This window comes from Amblyomma maculatum, chromosome 1, assembly GCF_055883805.1.
Source record: "Amblyomma maculatum isolate TAMU_Amacu chromosome 1, ASM5588380v1, whole genome shotgun sequence".
Taxonomy (NCBI): Eukaryota; Metazoa; Arthropoda; class Arachnida; order Ixodida; family Ixodidae; genus Amblyomma; species Amblyomma maculatum.
This window is the reverse complement of record NC_139344.1, coordinates 461,917,231-461,941,444: the sequence shown is the minus strand read 5'-3', so window position 1 is coordinate 461,941,444 and position 24,214 is coordinate 461,917,231. Positions and strand designations below refer to the sequence as shown.

The 24,214-nt window shown below is 44.7% G+C and overlaps 1 pseudogene; it reads right to left on the bottom strand.

Annotated features, from left to right (window-relative positions):
• The window catches only part of LOC146209795 (thiol S-methyltransferase TMT1B-like), a 109,482-nt pseudogene that overhangs the window by 68,192 nt on the left and 17,076 nt on the right, over positions 1 to 24,214 (bottom strand).

The window sequence follows — 24,214 nt, the reverse complement described above, 5'->3', positions numbered from 1 at the left end:
CAAGAAAAGCAGTGCAGTATGTGTAAATGTAGTATGAAACAGTGCCGGAAGGAAATAGAAGACAATGGATTGAACATTACAAGAGTATACGTCTACTCAAAGAAACTAGTGACCGTAAATTCTGTCCACGAGAAGGAAATAATTAGAATAAAATGTAGTGCATTCCATTTGGCAACCACCCTCGGATTACACTTTTCTCTCCAGCAAGAATAACAGGCGCGAAGACTCAGTGGGAGGAAAAAGGCAATGTTAATGACACGAAACAAAGAAGATGCAGGCAAGAAACATTATGCGCGCTGCAGCACAATCAATGATAGTTAACTATAACGGACCGCACGTAATGAGTACGCAAGGTCCGCGGGGTGGCTTAATAGGGCAGAAAAGTTGGCGAGGAAGCACAGCTGCAGCTAGTGCAGGATAGAGTTGCAGCGAGTGCATTTGGGATGCCGACTGCATTTCGCCACTTCATTGTGCACTACGTTTCCCATGCAAGCGTTTCCACCTGTTATAAGATGTCATCTGTTTTTTAGAGTGCATAAAACATTTTAAATTGAAAGTAAGCAACTCCGTGCACTCTCGGGAAACCGTCGCAAACAGCTGCAGATACATACAGTGTGGGAAGCGGAGACGCGCATTTCACAGAGACAGGAAAAAACATGTTCAAACCCGGCCCATGTTTCACACAGTAAATTTTGTATCGTGATAAGGAAACAAGAACAAACCAAAAGAAAAGAAAGCAACAAAGCCCTACACCCAGAGAACAAAATTGATCCCAGTTTTCTATCCAGAACTTTTTCTGAGTGTGTAGTGTTTAAAGCTTTAAAGTATGGCGACAATTATTCTTGGTCATTAAGGATATGACGTGATAGTTTTTAAAGCCTCCATTCGGCAGCGCTGTTTGCTGTTTCTTGTTCTCTTGCACGATAGTTTCTGCTCTCTGGATTTCTATTCCCCTATTTCGTGCCTCATATGGTACCACGTTATGAAACTACCGGTCACCGAGGTCAGAAGATTGCTCAGCCCAACTTAATATTGTCGAGCTGACACAGTTGTAGTGCTTTGTGCTTACTTTTGTAAGGCTTCATCTGATATTATTATGCGCAGCTCTTTTTACCATTGTGCACTAACGGTGGTACCAAACAGCTCTAGGCATTTAGCAAATAAACTGGCATTTTGGAATTCAGGGCATGTTTTGAGAGCAAGTAGCGTAATTTTTGACGTGATTTTCATTCACATCCTTAATGCACAGACGCGCCCGCTTGATCTTGCTGCTTGGATCGATGATGAGAGTACGCCGCTAGTTTTCTGAATTTGTATCAGGGAGCTCATCTTAGCGTCAATTTGCAATTTTCTTAGCTGCTTAGGACAGAAAAACATATGTAATTAAAAGGTGAAAAAGACAAAGAAAAATGCCCATATGCCTTTATCATATGTAGAAAAGATGATTCTGTTATCGATACCCTGAGTGCACTAATTCGCTTTTTACGGTCGCAATACTTATTGAAAAAGAGAGAAGACTAGGCTCGTCCACCGCCAAAGAATAATACAACATCTTATATACAGCTTTGGTCAGAAGTATAGAGGCTAATCGGTTTAGTTATGTGTCCCAATGTGTGGCTTGTTACGCATAGAAGCGCTCCAAAGCTCTCGAAAGCAGCTCTCGGCCTCCACGACTGAACAGTTAGGACCTTCAGTGTATGTTACAAGAGCCTGAAAGTACGGATTGTACACCTGACGTTTTGACAAATAGTATATTTCTACTTTTGAGGCTGTGACGCATCTTTAACCTTGTGCTGAGACTGCGCTTAGATGTCAAGTTAATCGCTCAATGCTCTCCGAAGGAAACAATCAATGAGTGACAATAAAGAATTATGGGCGACTTTTGGATCCTCCTTTAGTTCTATGACGCGATAGCGTTGGCTACCACCACACACATATATTCCCAATCTAATCAAGCCGTGTTAACTTGTCTGCTCAGCCTAGGGGTAACGTGAATGCAAGAGGCCTGCAGGCCCGAGGTGGCAGCGTCGGCCAACTCTAACGTCAGGAAAATCCTCTGTTCAGTGCGCGGCCATGTCAGCTGCCTGCTACAGTCTGCCAATGCCATGCTCGCGATTTTTCGCTTGCAATGCGGGCGGCGGCCTCAAAAATACGACGTCGAATTTTCTGCGAACCGGGACTTTATCGATATCGCGTTAAAATGGGAGCAAAACTCAGAGTACGTGATAATAAGCTTGCAAAAGTGCCTGACCATCCTGATTATGTGAAGGCTTTGTTCCTGTCCATTCAAACACCAGAAACCTCTTCCACTGGAGGTGTACTTCAATGTGTTCAATTTTACTCCCCTGATATAACAAACTGTTCGCACCCTGTTGTAAGCGTAGAGACAGTCAAACTTCAATATTTAAATTTTTAGTTCATTTTTGCACGGTGTTTAAGTGTTTAAACATGTTTGCTTAATTTATTTAAGATGAGGTCGAATGGTGAGGCCTTCTCTTTAAAAAGCCATGTATTTTTTGCTCTTGTGCAGAAGGAACTACTCGCATCTTGTATTCACTATAACAATTTAAGTTAGATCTCAGTTCACAATTACAGCTTAGCATGATATGTCATGTTTGGCTGTTTATGCACCCCTGCACATCTACATGACTCATCGCCATCGTCGTGGTTGGGTAGAATGACAGATATTAAATACATTTACGAAGACAGAGAAGCATTGTGTATATGTGGACATGAAATGACACGCACTTTGACAAGCACCCGCTTGGATTCTTCAAGGACTTTCTTCCCACAGTTGGCTGAGCACAGCAGGTAGGCGAAAAAAACAACGTCCTAGTAGTTGGTCGAAAGATCGCTCATGTCTTCAGCATAAGCGTGAACCCAGCGTTCCAGTTCAACCTGCGAAATGTAAATGTTGTATATATGAAAAAAATATTCGCAACCAATTCTTGTCCTGATATCGCTATCGCTGCGTGTGCTTTACCCGGCTATCTACTCAACGCTTTCGCCCTTCTTTGTAAGTTTTCAACTTTTAACAGACCCTGTCTTATGATTCTTTTTTTTTTTTTTGCAATACCATACTACCTATCTTTTTCCTTATATCAGGTGGCTGTCTTTCATCAAAAAAAAAAGAAAATAACTTTTAATATATATATATATATATATATATATATATATATATATATATATATATATATATATATATATATAATACACCAAAATGAAATCTTGGCCACGGTCAATAGTAGTGAAAAATGAAGACCAACGCGTGAAACAATTCATTGACGTTTCGGCTGTGGAACAGCCTTCGTCAGAATGTCGTCACTGAAATGGAAGTTGCAGTATTTGTACAAAGATATTACAAAAGATTTTTACGAACCGCACGGAAAAGTATAGACGCATCGGGCATGCGAAAACAGGGCGCTATGTGGGTCACTGTAAGAGGTGATAGCGTTTTGGAGCATTGTCTATCATAAATGCGCGGCAGCAGATAAATATACATACCTAGAAACATACATGTGCGAGATATTCAGTAGGCATAGCATCAGCTCAAAGATAACCATGTACAATTGCTAGAGAGCAAAATTAAAGAAGCGAGATATTACACAATAAAGAAAACGCGGCTCAATGAACAGCATAACGATTAGCACGCAATATCATCACTACATCCTAAAAGAGAACGATATGCTCCACCCAAGAACAAAAAGAAAAATAAAGACACGCAAGCGCTGTAGATATGCGAAGACAATGAACGAGATGCGGCACTAACACAACATTGACATGGGAACATATTCGGGCGTTCAAGGTGCAGGGATCGAACTTAATTTTCCTGTGCTTTCATTTAAACCTGACGACACTGCTTTGAATTTATAGATAAGAAACGACTCTAATTTCGCGCTCATGATTGCGTTTAAAACCGGATTCGAGAATAGTGGCTGAAATCTGGTCAAATGAATGGTAGTTGAACATGCTTTGATAGAGGCATGTGTGGAAGTGATTGAACATGGGCTCTGTGATTATTAAAGCGCAATCTAAACGGGGTTTCAGTTTGTCCTACATATTGTTGATTACATGCGGTGCATTTCAGTAGGTAAATAACGTTTGAAGTATCGCAAGTGAAGTCGCCGTGAATGTCCCAGTGCTATGGACGCTCTGTGATGTGGTCATGTGGGGACACACTTTACACCTGTTCTTATTACAAGGATGGCAGCCTATGGGTTCCGGAGAATCTGTTTTCGATTATGTTAGTATATCTCGTAGGTTTCTCGATCTTCTGTAAACTGCCCTGGGTGGCTCTACGAATATGTTCCTAAGACGATCACTTTGCATGAGAATGTTGTGATGCTTTTTAAGGATTGCCGAAACGTTCGGAGCAGAAGCAGAATGAGTCAGGACAAGGTTAGTATGCAAGAGGGGAGTTTTCGGTTTGTCTTTGGCAAGTAGAATTCTACGGTCTTGTGTATCAGCGCGCTTAATGGCGTCATCTATGAGCTGCAGGGGGTATTTTTGTTTAATGAGCGAGGTGCGAAGCGTGGCACAGTTATTTTGGAAATCAGATTGCTTTGAGCAAATTCGTTTGAAACGAACTGCTTGACTTTAGGGGATACTGGTTTTCATGTGCTTGACATGGCTACTATCGAAGTGGAGATATTGCTGACGGTCAGTCGGTTTTCGGTACACTGTTGTAGTTAAGCTGCCTTCCTGAAGCGAAATTGCGACGTCAAGAAAATTGATTGTATATCTAGAGTACGTGTGGGAAAATAATATAGAAGGGTGCAAGCTGTTGAAATCGGCTATGTGTGATAGGAGCTCGGCTTCGCCATGGGGCCAGATAAGAAATATATCATCAATATAACGTTTGTAGTAAAAAGGTACTAAGGATCGGATTTACAAAAATTTGTTTTCCACTTTACACAAACATCCCGCATGCAGATGGTATACGCGCCGTTGTGACTGCCTACAATGAAGCTTGCATTGAAAAGATAATCGACAGTAACACATTGCCCAGCCTACTCAAACTCATATTAAAGCTTAATAATTTCGAATTTGAAGGAAAGCATTATGTCCAGATCAGTGGTACCTCAATAGTTACAAGAATAGGACCTAATTAAGCAAACATATCTATGGCCATGCTGGAAAACAAATTTTTGTAAAGCCGATCCTTAGTACCTTTTTACTACAAACGTTATATTGATGATATATTTCTTATCTGGCGCCATGGCGAAGCCGAGCTCATATCACACATAGCCGATTTCAACAGCTTGCACCCTTTTATATCATTTTCCCACACGTACTCTAGATATACAATCAATTTTCTTGACGTCACAATTTCGCTTCAGGAAGGCAGCATAACTACAACAGTGTACCGAAAACCAACTGACCGTCAACAATATCTGCACTTCAATAGTAGCCATGTCAAGCACGTGAAAACCAGTATCCCCTACAGTCAAACAGTTCGTTTCAAACGAATTTGCTCAAAACAATCTGATTTCAAACATAACTGTGCCACGCTTCGTACCTCGCTCATTAAACAAAAATACCCCCTGCAGCTCATAGATGACGAAATTAAGCGCGCTGACATGCAAGACCGTAGAATTCTACTTGCCACAGAAAGACTCTCCTCTTGCATACTAACCTTGTCCTGACTCATTCTGCTTGTGCTCCGAACGTTACGGCAATCTTTAAAAAGCATCACAACATTCTCATGCAAAGTGATCGTCTTAGGAACATATTTCTAAAGCCACCCAGGGCAGTTTACAGATGATCGAGAAACCTACGAGATATACTAACATCATCGAAAACAGATTCTCCGGAACCCATAGGCTGCCATCCGTGTAATAAGAACAGGTGTAAAGTACATCCCCACATGACCACATCCATAGCGTCCATAGCACTGGGTCAAAGTTTCGTTTTAACATTCACGGCGACTTCATCTGCGATACTTCAAACGTTATTTACCTACTGAAATGCACCGCATGTAATCAACAATGTATAGGACAAACTGAAACCCCGTTTAGATTGCGCTTTAATAATCACAGAGCCCATGTTCAATCACTTCCACACCTGCCTCTATCAAAGCATGTTCAACTACCCGGTCATTCATTTGACCAGATTTCAGCCACTATTCTCGAATCCGGTTTAAAAGCAATCATGAGCGCGAAATTAGAGAGTCGTTTCTTATCTATAAATTCAAAGCCGTGTCGTCAGGTTTAAATGAAAGCACAGGAAAATTAAGTTCGATCCCTGCACCTTGAAAGCCCAAATATGTTCCCATGTCAATGTTGTGTTAGTGCCGCATCTCGTTCATTGTCTTCGCATATCTTTCAGCGCTTGCGTGTCTTTCTTTTTCTTTTTGCGCTTGGATGGAGCACATCGTTCTCTTTTAGGATGTAGTGATGATATTGCATGCTAATCTTTATGCTGTTCATTGAGCCGCCTTTTCTTTATTGTGTAATTTCTCTCTTCTTTAATTTTGCTGTCTAGCAATTGTACATGATTATCTTTGAACTGATGCTAAGCCTACTGAATATCTCGCACATGTATGTTTCTAGGTATGTATATCTATTTGCTGCCGCCGCATTTATAATAGACAATACTCCAAAACGCTATAACCTCCTACAGTGACCCACATATCGCCTTGTTGTCGCGTGCCCGATGCGTCTATACTTTTCAGTGCGGTTTGTACAAATCTTTTCTAATATCTTTGTACAAATACTGTAACTTCCATTTCAGTGCCGACATTCTGACGAAGGCTGTTCCACAGCAGAAACGTCAATAAATTGTTTCACACGTAGGCCTTCATTTTTCACTGTATAAGCATATATATATATATATATATATATATATATATCCTTATATAGTGAAACACGAAGACCAACGTGAAAGAATTTATCGACATTTGGGTTGTGGAACAGCCTTCGTCAAAATGTGGATTATATTATGTCACATGTTGGTCTTCGTTTTTCACTCTATAGTTATATATACTAAGACTGTTCCACAACATAACCGTCAATAAATTCTTTAACACGTAGACCTTCGTTTTTCCCTACAATTGACCGTGGCCAAGATTTCATATATATATATATATATATATATATATATATATATATATATATATATATATATGTATATGTATATAAACTTATCGGAGGTGACACACGGTGGAAAAAACACTTTAATCCGACGATTCGGCCGGTGTCCGGCCTTTGTCAAGGAGAATTCCCCGGCGAAACGTCGGATTAAAGTGTAGTTTTTTCCACCTTGTGTCACCTCATATAGGTTTGTGCCATACTGAACCCATTCGAGCTTCAACTCCCTCCCTATATATATATATATATATATATATATATATATATATATATATATATATATATATATATATATATATATATATATATATATATATATATATATATATATATATATATATATATATATATATATATATATATATATATATATATATTGTAGTGAACTATGCGATGATATCACGAAGACGAGGATGAGAAGACGAAGTGCTGCTGCGCTGCTCGGGCTCGGTTGTGTTTGCCTAGACTGGCTGTGTTGTTGTACGGTTCGCCTTGCAGAGTAGAGAGGGCTATTATCCCTGTTAAAACACAGTAATACCCCCCTTTTCACTTGGTGGAGGTGAGGATTTCCTGCCGCCTGGAGCTCCGCAGCCGCACACTCCCGACACCAGCAATGACCGACGCTACCACCCCTAGTCCAACCGTCCCCTCGTCTCCCGTGTTCTGCGTTGGAGCTTTGCGCTAGCGGGATCCTCCTATCTTCAGCGGAACCGGCGACCACAACGTGGAAGACTGGCTGGCCTCATATGAGCGGATCAGTACTCACAACCACTGGGAGGATAGCCAAAAATTCAATAACGTTATATTCTACCTAACGGACGTTGCAAACCTATGGCTCCGCAACCACGAGGCCGATATTACATCGTGGTGTGCTTTCAAGACTAGATTCGCCGATATCTTCGGCCGGCCTGCAGTGCGCAAGCTGCGCGCTAAGCAACGCCTGCGCGGCCATGCACAGCTACCTGGCGAGAATTTTACAAGTTATATTGAAGATGTCGTAGACCTGTGCAAGCGCGCGGACGCTTCAATGTCAGAGCGCACCAATATTGATTACTTAATGCAATCACTTGACGATGACGCGTTCCAGATGCTTCTGGCCAGAAGTCCAGCAACCGTCGTCGACGTTATCAACACATGCCACAACTCTGATGAATTACGCGTGCGCCGTAACATCACTCGTCCTTCGCTCTCACACCCGGAGCCTCTTGCAGCTTTAATACCTGAAGCAGACCAGTCGTCCTTGCTGCCACGAATAAAGCCGTTCATTCGAAAAGTTGCCTGTCAACTATTCCTAGTACGCCAACGTCCTGACGCTCCCTCTCGTTTAGTGCCAAAGTTTCAGCAAACCAACCGCGAACAAGTCGCAGAAGCACTTCCCACGCTTGCTGAAGCTCCTTCTGTTGCTCCTTTGACATATGTCGGAGCACCAGTCCACTATAATCAACCTTCTGTTTCAGCCCCTTTGAGCTACGCGGCCTCAATGACTGCGCGGCCTCCGCTTGAGCCGTTACCACCCATGCAGCCTGTCCTGCGCCCTGCACCGCTTCCTCAAGCGGCTCTGCTTCATCTTCTCACTCCGCGCTATTACAACCCTTGGCGTACTTCGGACAACCGTCCAATTTGCTACTACTGTGGTTCGCTGGCCCCTTCATTGATCAGTCGTGGCGGAGATTCTTCCGAAACTCGTTCAAGTCGTGAGCTCTGCTGTGTAGGGCCACCTAGATAGACAGGTCACGGCAGAGAGTTCTGACAAAATGTGGTTCACTGGAAAAGGTAATGGCCACCCACTCCAGTATTTCCTGCCAGGAAAACCCTATGACCAGTCACAATCAATATGTCAGAAACTTTGGACAACCCTGCGCAGCGGCCACAGGATTGGAGGAGGTCAGTTTACATCCCCATTCTAAAGAAAAGCAGTGCCAAAGATTGTTTCAACTACCGCACGATCGCGCTTATCTCGCATGCTAGCAAGGTGATGTTGAAAATCCTTCAAGGTAGACTCCAGCAGTACGTGGATCGGGAGCTTCCGGACGTGCAAGCTGGGTTTCGCATGGACAGAGGAACTAGAGATCAGATTGCCAACCTTCGCTGGATCATGGAAAAAGCAAGAGAGTTCCAGAAACCCATGTACTTCTGCTTTATTGATTATGCGAAAGCGTTTGACTGCATAGATCACAGCAGATTGTGGCAAGCTCTCCAAGAGTTGGGAGTTCCAATTCACGTGACCTGCCTCCACAGGAACCTGTATGAAAGGCAAGAGGCCACAGTCAGAACTGGACATGGTCTTACTGATTGGTTTCCGATTGAGAAAGGAGTGAGACAAAGCTGCATACTGTCGCCCTGCCTATTTAACCTATATGCTGAATGCATCATGAGGAAGGTCGGTCTGGATGAGTCTTCAGCTGGAGTGAAGATTGCTGGGAAACGTACAAACAACCTTAGATATGCGGATGATACCACTTTAATGGCAGAAAGTGAAGTGGAACTCAAGAGACTTCTGATGCGCGTACAAGAAGAGAGTGAGAAGTTTGGGCCTAAACTGAACATTAAAAAGACAAAGATCATGGCGTCGTGCCCTATCAAGTCCTTGATCATCAAGGGACAAGAAGTGTAAGCTGTGACAGGTTTTCTCTTCTTGGGCTCCAAGATTACCCCGCAAGGAGATTGCAGCCATGAAATTAGGATACGCCTGCTTTTGGGAAAGAGAGCCATGGCTAGCCGTGACCGCCTAGTAAAGAGCAGAGACATTACAATGCCAACCAAGATCCGTATAACTCGTGCTATGGTCTTTCCAGTTGTGATGTATGGATGCGAGAGTTGGGCTTCGAAGACGGCTGACCGTCGAAGAATTGACGCGTTTGAATTGTGGTGCTGGCAGATACTCTTGAGAGTTCCTTGGACGGCCAGAAGATCAAATCAGTCAGTATTGTCGATCATAAACCATGACTTCTCATTGGAGGGTCAAATTCTAAAGTTAAAGCTCAGCTACTTTGGTCATCTGATGAGCCGAGAGGAGTCGCTGGAGAAATAGTTCATGTTGGGAAAGGTTGAGGGTCACCGAAAAAGGGGTAGGCAGCGAACGCGATGGTTAGCAGGTATCCTCGAGGCGCTGCAGATGAAATTATGTGAAGTTAGAAAGAAAGATAGAGAGCGGAAAGCGTGGCGTGATAAGGTCCATAAGGTCACGAAGAGTCGGCCACGACTGAACGAATGAACTGAACTGAAGAGGGTGTTGTCGGGCTAGTTGGTTCTACATAGTATATAAGAGAAATGCGCAACAACTTAGCCAGGACACAGGAAGAAACACAACAGTTCACGAGCGCAACTACCAACTGTTTAATGGGGAGAAGCAACAACAGCATATATACAGAAAAGAAGAGCATGCGTAAAGGTAGAGCAGGCACAAACATCACAAACACCGCAATTTTACACAAACGAATCAAGATATGAAACTTCAGCATCATGGATCTGCAACGAAGCGTCACTTACGCAGCGATCAGGTAGTATTTTGACATGGAAGGCCTCTAAGACAAGCCGGGCTTTCACATTGGCACTCCTGCCTAGAATCTTTGTCATCTCAAATCTTGCCCTACACCTGCTAATGGAGGAAGAAATGTGCCTTACAAGGTTTGAATTTTGATCATTATTTCTACATTTTTTGCATGCTCCCGTAGCCGGTCATTAACGCAACGGCCAGTTTGGCCTACATAGGAAGAGCCACAAGAAAGGGGCAAGCTGTATACCACTCCTGTGGCGCACTTAACATAGGAGGTGCCATGCCTTTTTTTGCAACCCCTTTCACAAACGCCAGAAATGCGGCAGCAAAGCTTTGATAGCTTGTTGGGGGCTGAGAACACCAAAGGTACATGGTGTCTACCGGCCACTTTCTTCAGGTTATGAGACACCTGGTGCACATAGTGGACCACGACCGGATTTGCAGCCGAGTAGTCAGGTCTTTTTTGGGCGCCTTTTTGTTTCTGCAGGAGGGTTTCAGCGACAGCAGATATGACCGGACCAAGGAAGCCTACCGCCAAGAGGCGGGAAACCTGATAGTCGAGACTTTCCTGCATAATATGAGGGCACGACTTGTGAAGCGCCGACTCCGAACCGAGAGGCGCAATGGCTCTTTTTAAAACCTTGGAGTGTGAGTACTCGTATCTCAGTAGCTCCTTGTCAGCACGGGAGCAATACATATGGCAAACGTGGTTGCCCCAGATCGTAAGTTTGAGGTCCAAAAAACGTATGTCATGATTATATGGGAGTTGATGTGTAAAAACCAACCCTCTTCCCAATTGATTAAAAGTAGTTAAAATCTGTGAAACAACCTGGTCAAAGGATGTAAAGGTCCCAGACTTTAAAAGGATTAAAAAAATCGTCAACATATCTAAAACATTTTAAAACCGGGTCGTCACTTAGGGTTAGTTGCAATGAATGGTCAATATAAGATAAAAAGATGTCGCATAAAATGGGTGCAACACATGAACCTGTGCAAATGCCTTTGCGCTGCAGATAAAACTGGTTGTCATGAAAGATAAAGGTAACATGCAGTTAATACTCTAAAAGCTTTAAAAAATTATCTGTAGAAATGCCGCCTATGTTCTGGAATGCCACCGCCCCGAGCTTTCGATACAACCTCTCTAACAGAGGCCAACAAGTCAGCATGTGGGACAGAATAAAACAAATCCTGAATATCCATGGAGAAGGCAGAACCTATCTGATCGCTATTTTGCAGAAACTCGGCAGCATCAGCTAACTTTTTTTACCAAGAACGGATCGTTAAAGGAAAGGCCTTTAAGCTTGGCAAGAAGGAATTGGCTAACTTGGTATTGCCAGGATCCCTTCTCACTTACAATAGTCCTAAACTGAAGATCGGCGCTCTCAGCATGCCTCACCCGGCATGCCGAGACCGCCGCCTTACCCGCCGCTACTGCCCGTGAAGTTGCCCTGTTCTCGCTACATCATTTTGTTCTTCGCCACGGCACGCCGCGAGAGCTGCTGAGTGACCGAGGCCGTTTCTTCCTTTCCAACGTTGGTGAAGTTCTACTGGCCGAATGTCGCATCATACATCGGACCACCACAGCCTACCACCCTAAACTAACGAGCTGAATGAGCGCTTCAATCGTACTGTCAGAAATATGCTCACAATATACTTTGCCGCTGATCAGACCGACTGTGTCGCTGTTCTTTCTTTCGTGAATTACGCATATAATACCGCCACGCAGTCAACCACTAGATTTAGCCCTTTCTTCCTGCTTTATGGGTGTGAGGCCCCGTTAACGATGGACACTATTTTACCATACAGTCCCTACTCCTTAGTGTGGACTCCCCTTTCAGTCGTTGCCAAACATGCGGAGGAATGACGCCAGTCGGCCCGGAGTTTTACATCGGAATCTCAAGGCCGCCAAAAGCATCATCATGACAAAGATAAGACGCCACACGTTTTTCCTGCAGGATCCCTTGTTTAGCTCTGGGTTGCTGGCACCCCACCGGGAGTGTCATCAATATTTCCGAGTACCACGGCCCCTACCGCATCGTCTGCCAAACCTCCCCTGTGAATTATATCATGGAGCCACTCACTCCCTTTTCGGACATGCGTCATCGCGGCCGCGAAACTGTGCACGTGAGCCGCCTCAAAACATACTACAATCCGCTCCTCTTGCCCTCGTTATAGGCCGCCAGCGTGGCCCCTCTTTGCTCCGGGGGAAATTGTAGTAAACTATGCGATATCACGAAGACGAGGATGAGAACGACGAAGTGCTGCTGCGCTGCTCGAGCTCGCTTGTGTGTGTCTAGACTGGCTGTCGTCTCGTACGGTTCGCCGCGAAGCTTAGAGAGGGCTATTATCCCCTTCGGACGATATTGTGCCTCGCTCTACGATCGCCTTGTGTTACCGGTCGCCGTCTCCAGTCCTAAAGATAACTCCCAATAAACTCCTCTTCATTTGGTGGAACGTGCCGAGGTACGACCCTTAAACAATCACCGTGGAGCTCCGCAGCCGTACGATACCTATGGCGACAAACGAAATAGGCCAACATTTGGATTGGAAAACATTTATTCGTCAAAATACAGATGCAGACGGCCCGCTCTAGATGACCTCCAGTCCATGGCTGGCGCCGACCTTAGTGGCCCACTCGGTGGCCAAGGCTTGAATGCCCGGGTCCGAGCTGACCAGAACGGCCACCCATCGCTCAAGAGAAGAAATTTGTACTAGATCTTCCGGTGGGGGTTCTTTACATTGCCATAGTATGAGATCATACGTGGTTGTTTCGCCACAGAACCTGCACGCGGGGTTAAATTCATCCGGGTACATTTTTGCTAATAGGTAAGGGCTAAGAAAGGATCTCGTCTGGAGTTTCCTCCAAGCGGTCTCCTGTGCCTTATCCAACGTTTTGTCAGGTAGTGGAAATTTGTGCTGTTCCAATTTGTAATGACTTGTGATATCGTGAAAAGATGCCAGCCCCTCCTTGGAGTAACCCATGGATACGAAGGACCCACCGACTCGGTTGACGAAACCTCGCGCCGTGTTGTGGCCCGCCTCATCTCCAGGATTCCCCGAGTGAGCTGGCACCCATATCATCTCAATTTCTTTGTATGGTCGCCTGGTCAGTTTCAGTATTTTCTGCGCTGCAGTTGAGATTCTGCCCCCCGCAAAGCTACGGGCAGCAAATTTAGAATCGGAGAAGATTGTATTCGCGTTGGTGCTAGCTAGCTATGGCTAGTGCCACAGCTGTCTCTACCGCGGTTTCCGAAGATTTTGTCACTACCGACCCTGATGCCTGCAGCCGCCTCTGTACGTCCACCACCGCCAGTGCGAAAGCTCCTCTTGTTGCGTATTCTGCCGCGTCAACATAGACAGCTCCTTCGCTCCTTGAGTATTTTTTGTGTAAAGCTATTGCCCTCGCTTTCCTCCTTCCTTCATGGTAAGAAGGGTGCATATTCTTTGGTAGTGGTTTTATCGTCAGTCGCTTACGAAGGAGTTTGGGTAGCTGTGTTTTCGTGTCCTCGGGTGGAAGTTCCACGCCTATACCTAGGCTCTCCAGTATGGCTCTGCCTGCCTTAGTGCGCTTAAGCCGTTCTTTTTGCATTGTGAGGTGAGCGTCCTTGAGCTCCTCTAGTGTATTATGTATTCAGAGTCCCATGAGTCTTTCGGTCGATGGGTAGTTCGGCAGCCCCAGGGCGGCTTTGTCATCATCATCATCATCATTATCAACCTGACTATACCCACTGCAGGGCGAAGGCCTCTCCCATATTTCTCCACTTAACCCGGTTCTGTGCTAGCTGCATCCACTTGACTCCTGCGAACTTCTTAACCTCATCCGCCCACCTAACTTTCTGCCGCCCCATGCTATGCCTTCCTTCCCTTGGAATCCAATTTGTTACCCTAAACGACCATCGCTCATCCTCTCTGCGCACTACATTTCCTGCACATGCCCATTTCTTCTTCTTCTTAATTTCCACTAGAATGTCGGTAACTTGAGTTATTTCTCTGACCGACTCTGCACGCTTCTTATCTCTTAATGTTACCCCTACAATTTTTCGTTTCATAGGCTTCTGGGTTGTCCTCAACCTAAGTAGAACTCTTTTGGTTAGCCTCCACGTTTCAGCCCCATAGGGGAGTGCAGGTAAGAGGCAACTGTTATATACTCTCCTCTTTAGCGATACCGGTAAGCTACTAGTCCTAATCTATTAGTGCTTGCCAAATGCGCGCCATCTCAAACTTATTCTTCTTGCTATTTCTTTTTCATGGTCCGGATCTGCGGTTACTACCTGTCCTAAGTAGACCTATTCGCCTACTACTTCCAGTACTTCGCTAGCTAATGTGAACTGCTGTTCCTTCCCGAGGCTGTTGAACATTACTTTAGTCTTCTGCATATTGATTTTCAAGCCTACCTTTCTACTTTTCCTGTCTAGGTCACCAATCATTATTTGCAGTTCGTCCCCCGAGTTGCTTAACAAGGCAATGTCATCAGCAAATCGCAGATTACTAAGGTATTCTCTAACTACCCTTATCCCTAACTGCTCCCATTCCAAGTCTCTGAATACTTCCTCTAAGCAAGCTGTGAATAGTACTGGGGAGATTGTGTCTCCTTGTATAACACCTTTCTTTATGGGAATTTTGCTACTTTCTTTATGCAGAACTATATATATATATAGCCACTTTGTGCAGCCACTATATATATCTTCCAGCACTTTCACGTACGGCTCATCTACCCCTGATTTTGCAATGCCTGCATCACCGCCGAGGTTTCAACTAAGACAAATGCTTTTTCGTAATAAATGAATGCTATGTATAAGGGCTGGTTATACTCCGAGCATTTTTCGGTCACCTGATTGATGGTATGGATAAGATCGATAGTAGAGTACCGTTTCCGAAAACCTGCTTGATCCTTTGCTTGATTGCAGTCTAAGGTTGTCCTGATTCTATTAGCGATTACCTTAGTAAATACATCATACGTAACAGACAGTAAGCTGATTGGTCTGTAATATTTAATGTCCTTAGAGTCCCCTTTCTTATGTATGAGGATATTGTTTGCATTCTTCCATGGTTCCGGTACCGTCGATGACACCAGGCACTGCGTATACAGGATTGCCAGTTTTTGTAACACGATATTCCCCCCGTCCTTCAGTAAATCTGTAGTTATCTGATCCTCTCCAGCTGATTTCCCTCTTTTCATTTTTTCTAATGCTTTCTTGACTTCGTCTTTCGTCACTGGTGGAACGTCTGACTGTTTTTCTGTACCCCCAATTTCGTTACGATCCTGACTTCTTTGGCTACTCTAGAGATCTGTATAGAACTGCTCGGCTTCTTTGACTATCTTGTCCATATTCGTGATGACGATGCCCGCCTTGTCCCTTATCGCATACATCTGGTTTTTACCTATGCCAAATTTCTTCTTTACCGCTTTAAGGCTTCCCCCGTTTTTTACAGCATGCTCAATTTTGTCCATGTTGTACTTCCTTATATCGGCCACCTTGCTCTTATTGATTAGCTTTGATATCTCGGCCAATTCAATCTGGTATGTTGGATTGGAAGCTTTCATACTCTGGCGTTTCTTAATCAAATATTTCGTTTCCTTAGACAGCTTACCGGTATCCTCTTGCTTGCCTAATTATTGTCTCAGATTTGCTTTCTCCGCAGCATTTAGTGTTAGGTATGGTAGCGCATACACCATCCTGTTCAGGACAAGTGCCTGCACTATCCTACAGAGGTCTTTTTCTTTGACTCCTCTCCTACGGTTGGCAACACCCAGTGGCAGCCTCTTCGCAGTCCATCTCATGCTCCGGTACCATTCGGCAGCGAGATCCCGCAGTTTTCAGCGGGCAGGGCGACTAGGACGTTAAAGATTTGTTGGCCTCGTACGAGCGGGGTGAGTCGTCATAACAACTGGGATGACCACATAAAGCTCAACACATCTTCTACATGAGCGACGTTGCTAACCTCTGGTATCAAAATCATGAGGCAGACATGCCAAATTGGGCCAACTTCCAGACAAAGTTCACTGACGTTTTCGGTCGACCCACAGTGCGGAAACTACACGCTCAAGAAGCCTTGCGGGTACGAGTTCAGCATGAAGGGGAACCATTCACGAGCTACATTGAAGACGTCGTGGATTTATGTAGGCGTGTCGACCCGTGTATGGATGAGGCGGCCTTAGTATACAACCTTTGCCAGAGTTTCGATGAAATGCTCGAGCAACGCCTCTGCACGCGTCGCTCTCCCGCACCTGCTGCGTTCATCTCTGGCGTGGTTGTGAGCAGTGACCTTTTGGCTCATATCAAAGATTTTGTTCGAGATGAGGTCTCCCGACAGCTTGGGTTTTTGTCTGGTCCACGCCCGTCGTCTACAGTCCAGCTACTTACCCCTGCGATCCGACACATCATCACTCAGGAGGTTGCCGGTGCACTTCCCAGTTTTGGCCAGCAAGCGCCTGTCACACCAAATGTCGACCCTGTTCCACTGCAGCCCACACCTCTTGCTGCACCATTAAGTTACAACCCCCCTGTGGTCGTGCCGCCTCTACATGTAACAGTACGAATGCTTCCCACATATGCAGAAGTGACCGCCCGCCCTCCGCCGCCAGTGTTTTGCGTACGTGCCGACTATGGCGCCACCAACTGCCGCTCCACGGTACCTATCAACGACGCCTCCCTACAATCCTTGGCGCACAAATGACAACCGGCCTATCTGCTATGCCTACGGTATTCCAGGCCAAGTCGCCCGCCTGTGCCGTCGTACTCTGCGTTCTGCCCCTGCAAGCACTATGGCTGACAGCAATTACGACACTTTGCGCCCACCTTCGGGGACATCTCCAGGGCAGCCGCACAGCTCATCGGGCCGCCAGAAAACTTCCATTGCACTGTTCACCGTCACATCACCGTCGGTCCTTGTCGCCAATGCGGCGTCGCAGCGTGACACAAGACTCGGTGTCGCAGCGTGCACGAGACTCGGACACAAGACTTCGGTCCGTAGGGTCGCAAAGAGTCGGACACGACTGAACAGTTCAGTCGTTCAGTCGTGTCCACCTCTTCGTGACCCTACGGACCATATCACGCCACGCTTTCCGGTCTCTCACTATCTTTCTAACATCACATAACTTCATCTGCAGCGCCTCGAGGATGCCACCTAACCATCGCGTTCGCTGCCTACCCCTTCTCCAGTGACCCTCAACCTTTCCCAACATCATATCTTTCTCCAGCGACTCCTCTCTTCTCATCAGATGACCATAGTAGCCAAGATTTAACTAGAATTTGACCCTCCAATGAGCAGTCAGGGTCTATGGTCGACAATATCGACTGATTTGATCTTCTGGCCGTCCAAGGAACTCTCAAGAGTCTCCGCCAGCACCACAATCCAAACGCGTCAATTCTTCAGCGGTCAGCCCTCTGCACAGTCCAACTCTCGCATCCATGCATCACGACTGGAAATACCATAACAAGAGTTATACGGATCTTGGTTGGCAGTGTAATGTCTCTGCTCTTTACTAGGCGGTCAAGGCTAGCCATGGCTCTCTTTCCCAGAACTAGGCATCCCCTAATTTCATGGCTGCAGTCTCCTTCCGGGGTAATCTTGGAGCCCTAGAAGAGCAAATCGGTCACAGCTTCCCTTTTCATGTCCCTTGATGCTCCAGCACTTGATAGGACAAGACGCCATGATCTTTGTCTTTTTAATGTTCAGTTTAATCCCAAACTTCTCACTCTCTTCTTGTACGCACATCAGAAGCCTCTTGAGTTCCACTTCACTTTCTGCCATTAAAGTGGTATCATCCGCATATCTAAGGTTGCTGATACGTTTCCCAGCAATCTTCACTCCAGCTGAAGCCTCGTCCAGACCAGTCTTCCTCGTGATGCACTCAACATTAAGATTAAATAGGCATGGCGACAGTATGCAGCATTGCAAACCAATCAGTAAGACCATGCCTAGTTCTGACTGTGGCCTCTTGCCCTTCATACAGGTTCCTGTAGAGACAGATCAGGTGAATTGGAACTCCCAACTCTTGGAGAGCTTGCCCTAATCTGCTGTGATCTATGCAGTCAAACGCTTTCGCATAATCAATAAAGCAGAAGTAGATGGGTTTCTGGAATTTTCTTGCTTTTTCCACGATCGAGCGAAGGTTGGCAATCTGGTATCTAGTTCCTCTGCCCTTGCGAAACACAGCTTGCACGTCCGGAAACTCCCGATCCACATACTGCTGCAGCCTACCTTGGAGGATTTTCAACATCACCTTGCTAGCATGCGAAATAAGCGCGAACTTGCGGTAGTTGCAACAATAATTGGCACTGCCTTTCTTTGGAATGGGGATGTAAACTGACCTCCTCATATCCCGTGGCCACTGCAGGGTTGTCCACATTTGCTAGCATAATGTATACAGAACGTTAACAGCGTCTTCATGGTCGAGGTTTTGAAGCAACTCAGCTGGAATGCCATCAATTCCGCTAGCTTTGTTTTTTAGCAAGGCTGGCTAAGGCCCATTCAACTTCACTCTTCAGGATGCCCGGCTCGAAATCAGTAATCACAATCGTCTTATGTTGGGTTTGCACATACAGGTCCTTCTTATACAGTTTTTCTATGTATTCCTGCCACCTGTTTATCTCTGAGGCTTCAGTGAGGTCTTTGCCTAGTTTGTCCTTTATCACGCCCAGCTCTGCACAGACTCTCCCTTTGATATCTTTCAGTGTCTTATACAGAGCTCTTGTGTTCATCAATTGGCTTTTGTCCTCAACTGCTTGGCACTGTATGTTCAGGAAGACGTTCTTATCTCTTCTTGCTATTTTCTGAAAATCCGCATTGAGAACCTTGTATCTTCTCTTTCCCCCATGACATTTGCCATCCTCCTTTCCACAGCTATTTGCAGTCTCTTCAGATAACCAGTTTGCTTTCTTGCATTTCTTTTGCTTTGGAACTACCTTAGTAGCAACTTCTTGTATTATATCATGACATCAGTCCACATCTCTTTAAGCTCTCTGTCTTCTAGACATAATTCTTGAAATCGATTCCTCACTTCCACAGCTTATTCTGATGGAATTTGATCCATATCATACCTGAAAGGCTCTCTAGTTTTCTGCGGTTTCCTCAATCGAAGCTTAAATTTGGCAGCAGTAAGCTGATGATTGTTGCCACAATCGGCCCCAGGCCTTGTTTTTTCTGCTTGTATAGTGCTTCTCGATCTCTGCCAGCAAAGAATATAATCAGTCTGAATCCTGTACAGACCGTGCGGTGAAATCCATGTGTACAGGCGCCTCTTCTGCTTTTGAAAATGAGTATTCGCTATGATCAGGTTGTTTTCTTGACAAAACTCTTCTAGCCTCTGCCCAGCTTCATTTGGCTCACCAAGACCGAACTTGACTGTAATTCCGGATATGTCTTCACTCCCCACCTTAGCATTCCAGTCTCCTATGAGAAAAAGGATGTCTGATAATGGAGTGCGGTTTAAAAGCATTGCAGGAAAGCATAAAATCTCTCAACGTCCGCTTCTTCAGCAGTAGTGGTTGGTGCATAGACTTGGATAACTGTTATGATGAAAGGGTGACCTTTGATCTGAAGTGAAATCATTTGGTCGTTTTGGGGGTTGTACCCTAGCACTGCTTTGCCCATTCTTCTGTTTGCTATTAGAGCGACCCCATTTCTTCTCCTGGATTCGTGCCTACAATAAGACATAATGGTCGCCGGAATTAAATTCTTCCACTCCGGTCCACCTGAGCTCGCTGATACCCAAGATATCAATGTTCAATCTGTCCATTTCTCGCTTGAAGACATCCAGTTTACCTTGCATCATAGATCTTACATTCCATGTTGCTATGTGGTATATCTCCTTGCAACATCGGACATTCCGGTCGCTTCCCGACACATCCAGAACTGAGCGTCCTTTTGGCTTCAGCCCAGCCGCCTCATTCATCCTGCATATACTAGGAATTGCCTTTTGTTCATCCCTAGTAACACGTAGAACGCCTTCCAACCGGAAGGCTCGTCTTCCGGCGCCATATCAGTAATGCTATTGTGGCTGGTCATAGGGTTTTCTTGGCAGGAAATACTAGAGTTGGTTGCCAATACTTTCTGCAGTGAATCATATTTTGTCAGAACTCTCTGCCGTAACCTGTCCATCGTGGGTGGCCCTACATAGCAGAGCTCATGCCTTCATCGAGTTTCGCAAGCCCCTCCACCCCGACAAGGCAGTGATCCATGAAGGGGATGTATATATATATATATATATATATATATATATATATATATATATATTCGTCCCTGTTCAGGGACAGGGCGCCTCATATAAAGATGCCCATACATGTATGTATGCATGGGCATGTATGTATGTATGTATGTATGTATGTATGTATGTATGTATGTATGTATGTATGTATGTATGTATGTATGTATGTATGTATGTATGTATGTATGTATGTATGTATGTATGTATGTATGTATGTATGTATGTATGTATGTATGTATGTATGTATGTATGTATGTATGTATGTATGTATGTATGTATGCATGTATGTACGTATGTATGTATGTATGTATGTATGTATGTATGTATGTATGTATGTATGTATGTATGTATGTATGTATGTATGTATGTATGTATGTATGTATGTATGTATGTATGTATGTATGTATGTATGCATGTATGCATGTATGTTTGTAACTGTCAAGAATTAACTTAAATGCATCTGTATTTAATTGAATCGAAGATTTCCTTACTAACCGCTCCCAGTTTGTTCTCGCTAACGATTACGCTTCCAGCCTCACCCCTGTTCTCTCCGGTGTACCACAAGGTACCGTACTTGGTCCTCTTCTTTTCCTTATTTATATTAATGACCTACCCAACTCCATCTCTTCTAATATCCGCCTTTTTGCCGATGACTGTGTCATTTACCGTCCCTTACATAACCCTACTGATAATTTGGCTCTTCCGGCCAATCTGGCAAAAGTCGAGGAATGGTGTCGAAATTGGTTAATGACCCTAAATGTTAACAAAACGGCCCTAATTACCTTCCACAGACGCCAACACTATTCTTCGTACAACTACTTACTAAACGGAAGCACTATCTCCTCGGTATCCTTTTTAAAATATTTAGGTGTCACAATTTCCAGTGACTTTGCATGGCATTCTCACGTTACATTCGTTACTAACGATGCTAACCGCACACTTGGCTTTCTTCGGCGTAACCCAGCTCAGGCACCTTCTTCTGTTAAACATCTAGCTTATGTAACCCTTGTAAGGCCCAAATTGGAGTACGCATGCGCAATGTGGGACCCGCATCTTCAAAACTTGATATCTACCATTGAATTAACACAAAACCGTGCCGCTAGATTTATCTTCTCTGACTATTCTCGTAATACTAGCGCCACTAATCTAAACGCTAATGCCGGTCTCCCAAGCTTGCAAGCACGCCGTAAAATATCTAGACTCTGTTTATTTCATAAATTTTATCATGCCTTATCATCTAGCACAGCAGTCATCATGCTGATTCATCGAAAATCCAGTCGCATAAGCCACACCTTGGGTGTTTATCCGCCACATGCCCGAACGACAACGCACCTCCACTCATTTTTTGTAAGGACAGCCATCGATCTTCCCGCTGACATCGTCGCTCACTCTAACCTAAGCCATTTCAGAACAGCCATTGAAAACTTGTTTTGTTGATCTCGACAATACTGTCAAGCCTACCCCTCATGTAAAACCCCGTACTCCTGGGGTCTTTGAGGTATTGGAAATAAATAAATAAATAAGTATGTATGTATGTATGTATGCATGTATGTATTTATTTCTGTATGTATATATATATATATATATATATATATATATATATATATATATATATATATATATATATATATATACAGCCCCGCCGGGGTGGTGCAGTGGTAAGATGCCCGACTACTGTCAGGAATACCCGGGTTCGAACCCGACCTCAGCGGCTGCGTTTCGATGGAGGCGAAACGAAGAGGCGTCCCTGTGCTGTGCGATCTCAGCGCACGTTAAAGATCCTCAGGTGGTCGAAATTTCCGGAGTGGAGGCGTCCTCCACTACAGCGTCTCTCATAGCCTCAGTTGCTTTGGGATGTTAAACACCCCCCCCCCACACACACACACATATATATATATATATATATATATATATATATATATATATATATATAAACATAAAGTAGGTGACACACGGTGGAAAAAACAACACTTTTTTCCGACGTTTCGGCCGGGGTCCGGCCTTTGTCAAGGAATGTAGGAAGGCCGGACCCATTCGAGCTTCAACCCCCTCCCTATATATATATCTATACATACATACATACATACATACATACATACATACATACATACATACATACATACATACATACATACATACATACATACATACATACATACATGTATGGACATCTTTAATATGAGGCGCCCTGCCACTGAACAGGGACGCTAACATTCACAAGTGCACGCAAGCATGAATAGGCTTGTAAAAAGGATGACAGCCATTATTTTATTGTAACGTGCCTTTACTTCGATAAATAAATGCTACATTTTGGTCAGCACAGACCCTTAATGATGAAAAATGACCAAATCAGGAAGCAATATTGTTAACTCCGTAGAACATAGCAGTGTCCATTTTCGCCGCGCGTTTCAGGCAGGATAATTTTATTTCACCTAGGATGGCGCCAGTTGTCCAATAAAGTGGCTCAGGGTGCGCGTTTTCAAGCATAAAGAAGGCGTTTTTCATTGCCTTTTTGTATCGCGCAAACGTCGCGTCTCCATACAAGGATATGGTGCCCGAAGGGGATAAAGCCCCCTGACAACGGTGGTGCCATCGTGGTCATGAACAGAACAGGCTACAATGTGAAATCCGAAAGGCAACTTGCAGGTGCTTCCTTCTACAGCCTCTTAGAAAGTTATCCAACCGTAGCGTTTAAAATGTTTTTGGAAGAAATCTAATGCCACCACTGCTTGAGTGAAAAATTGACAACAGCATAGCAAAGTGAATAATGCCACTTAGTCCTGTACCAGGAAGATTTGATTTATTGTCGAAAATTCATCAACCCAACAATCCTGGACCCTGAATCATATCTGGTAAAGAAACCGTAATTATAAGGGCACAACTCATTTTCTAGCTTATATATTGATACGTGGCGAGGTTAGTGCACGAAGGTTAGTCCAGGTTGACGCAGCCCACGAAGCACAGAATCACAACAGCGTTAACCTTCTTCTAGCCCTAAACGTTGCTACCACTTTGTCGTCGTCTGTGTCACTGTTTCTGATCGTTTTCTTCTTTAGCGTCCAGCGATGCAGGGCATATATGTCACATTACCCCCCCCCCCCCACGAAAAGCACAGCCTCGGTGCGCGCTAGGACGAACTACTGCAGGGGTAATACGGCTTCATTCTGGCGACATGAACCATCTCGGTGCGTGGCATAAAGGACTGTCGCGGCGGATGTACAGGGGCGACCTCGTATGTCACAGGAGTGACTGGCCGTAAAACACGGTAGGCTCCTGCGTAGCGTGGCAAGAGCTTCTCACACAGTCCTACTTTACGAGCGGGAGTCCAGAGCAAGACGAGAGAGTCCGGAGAGTAGTGGACATACCGGTGGCGAGAATCATGGCGCCGTTTTTGAGAATTTTGGGAGGAGACCAATCGTC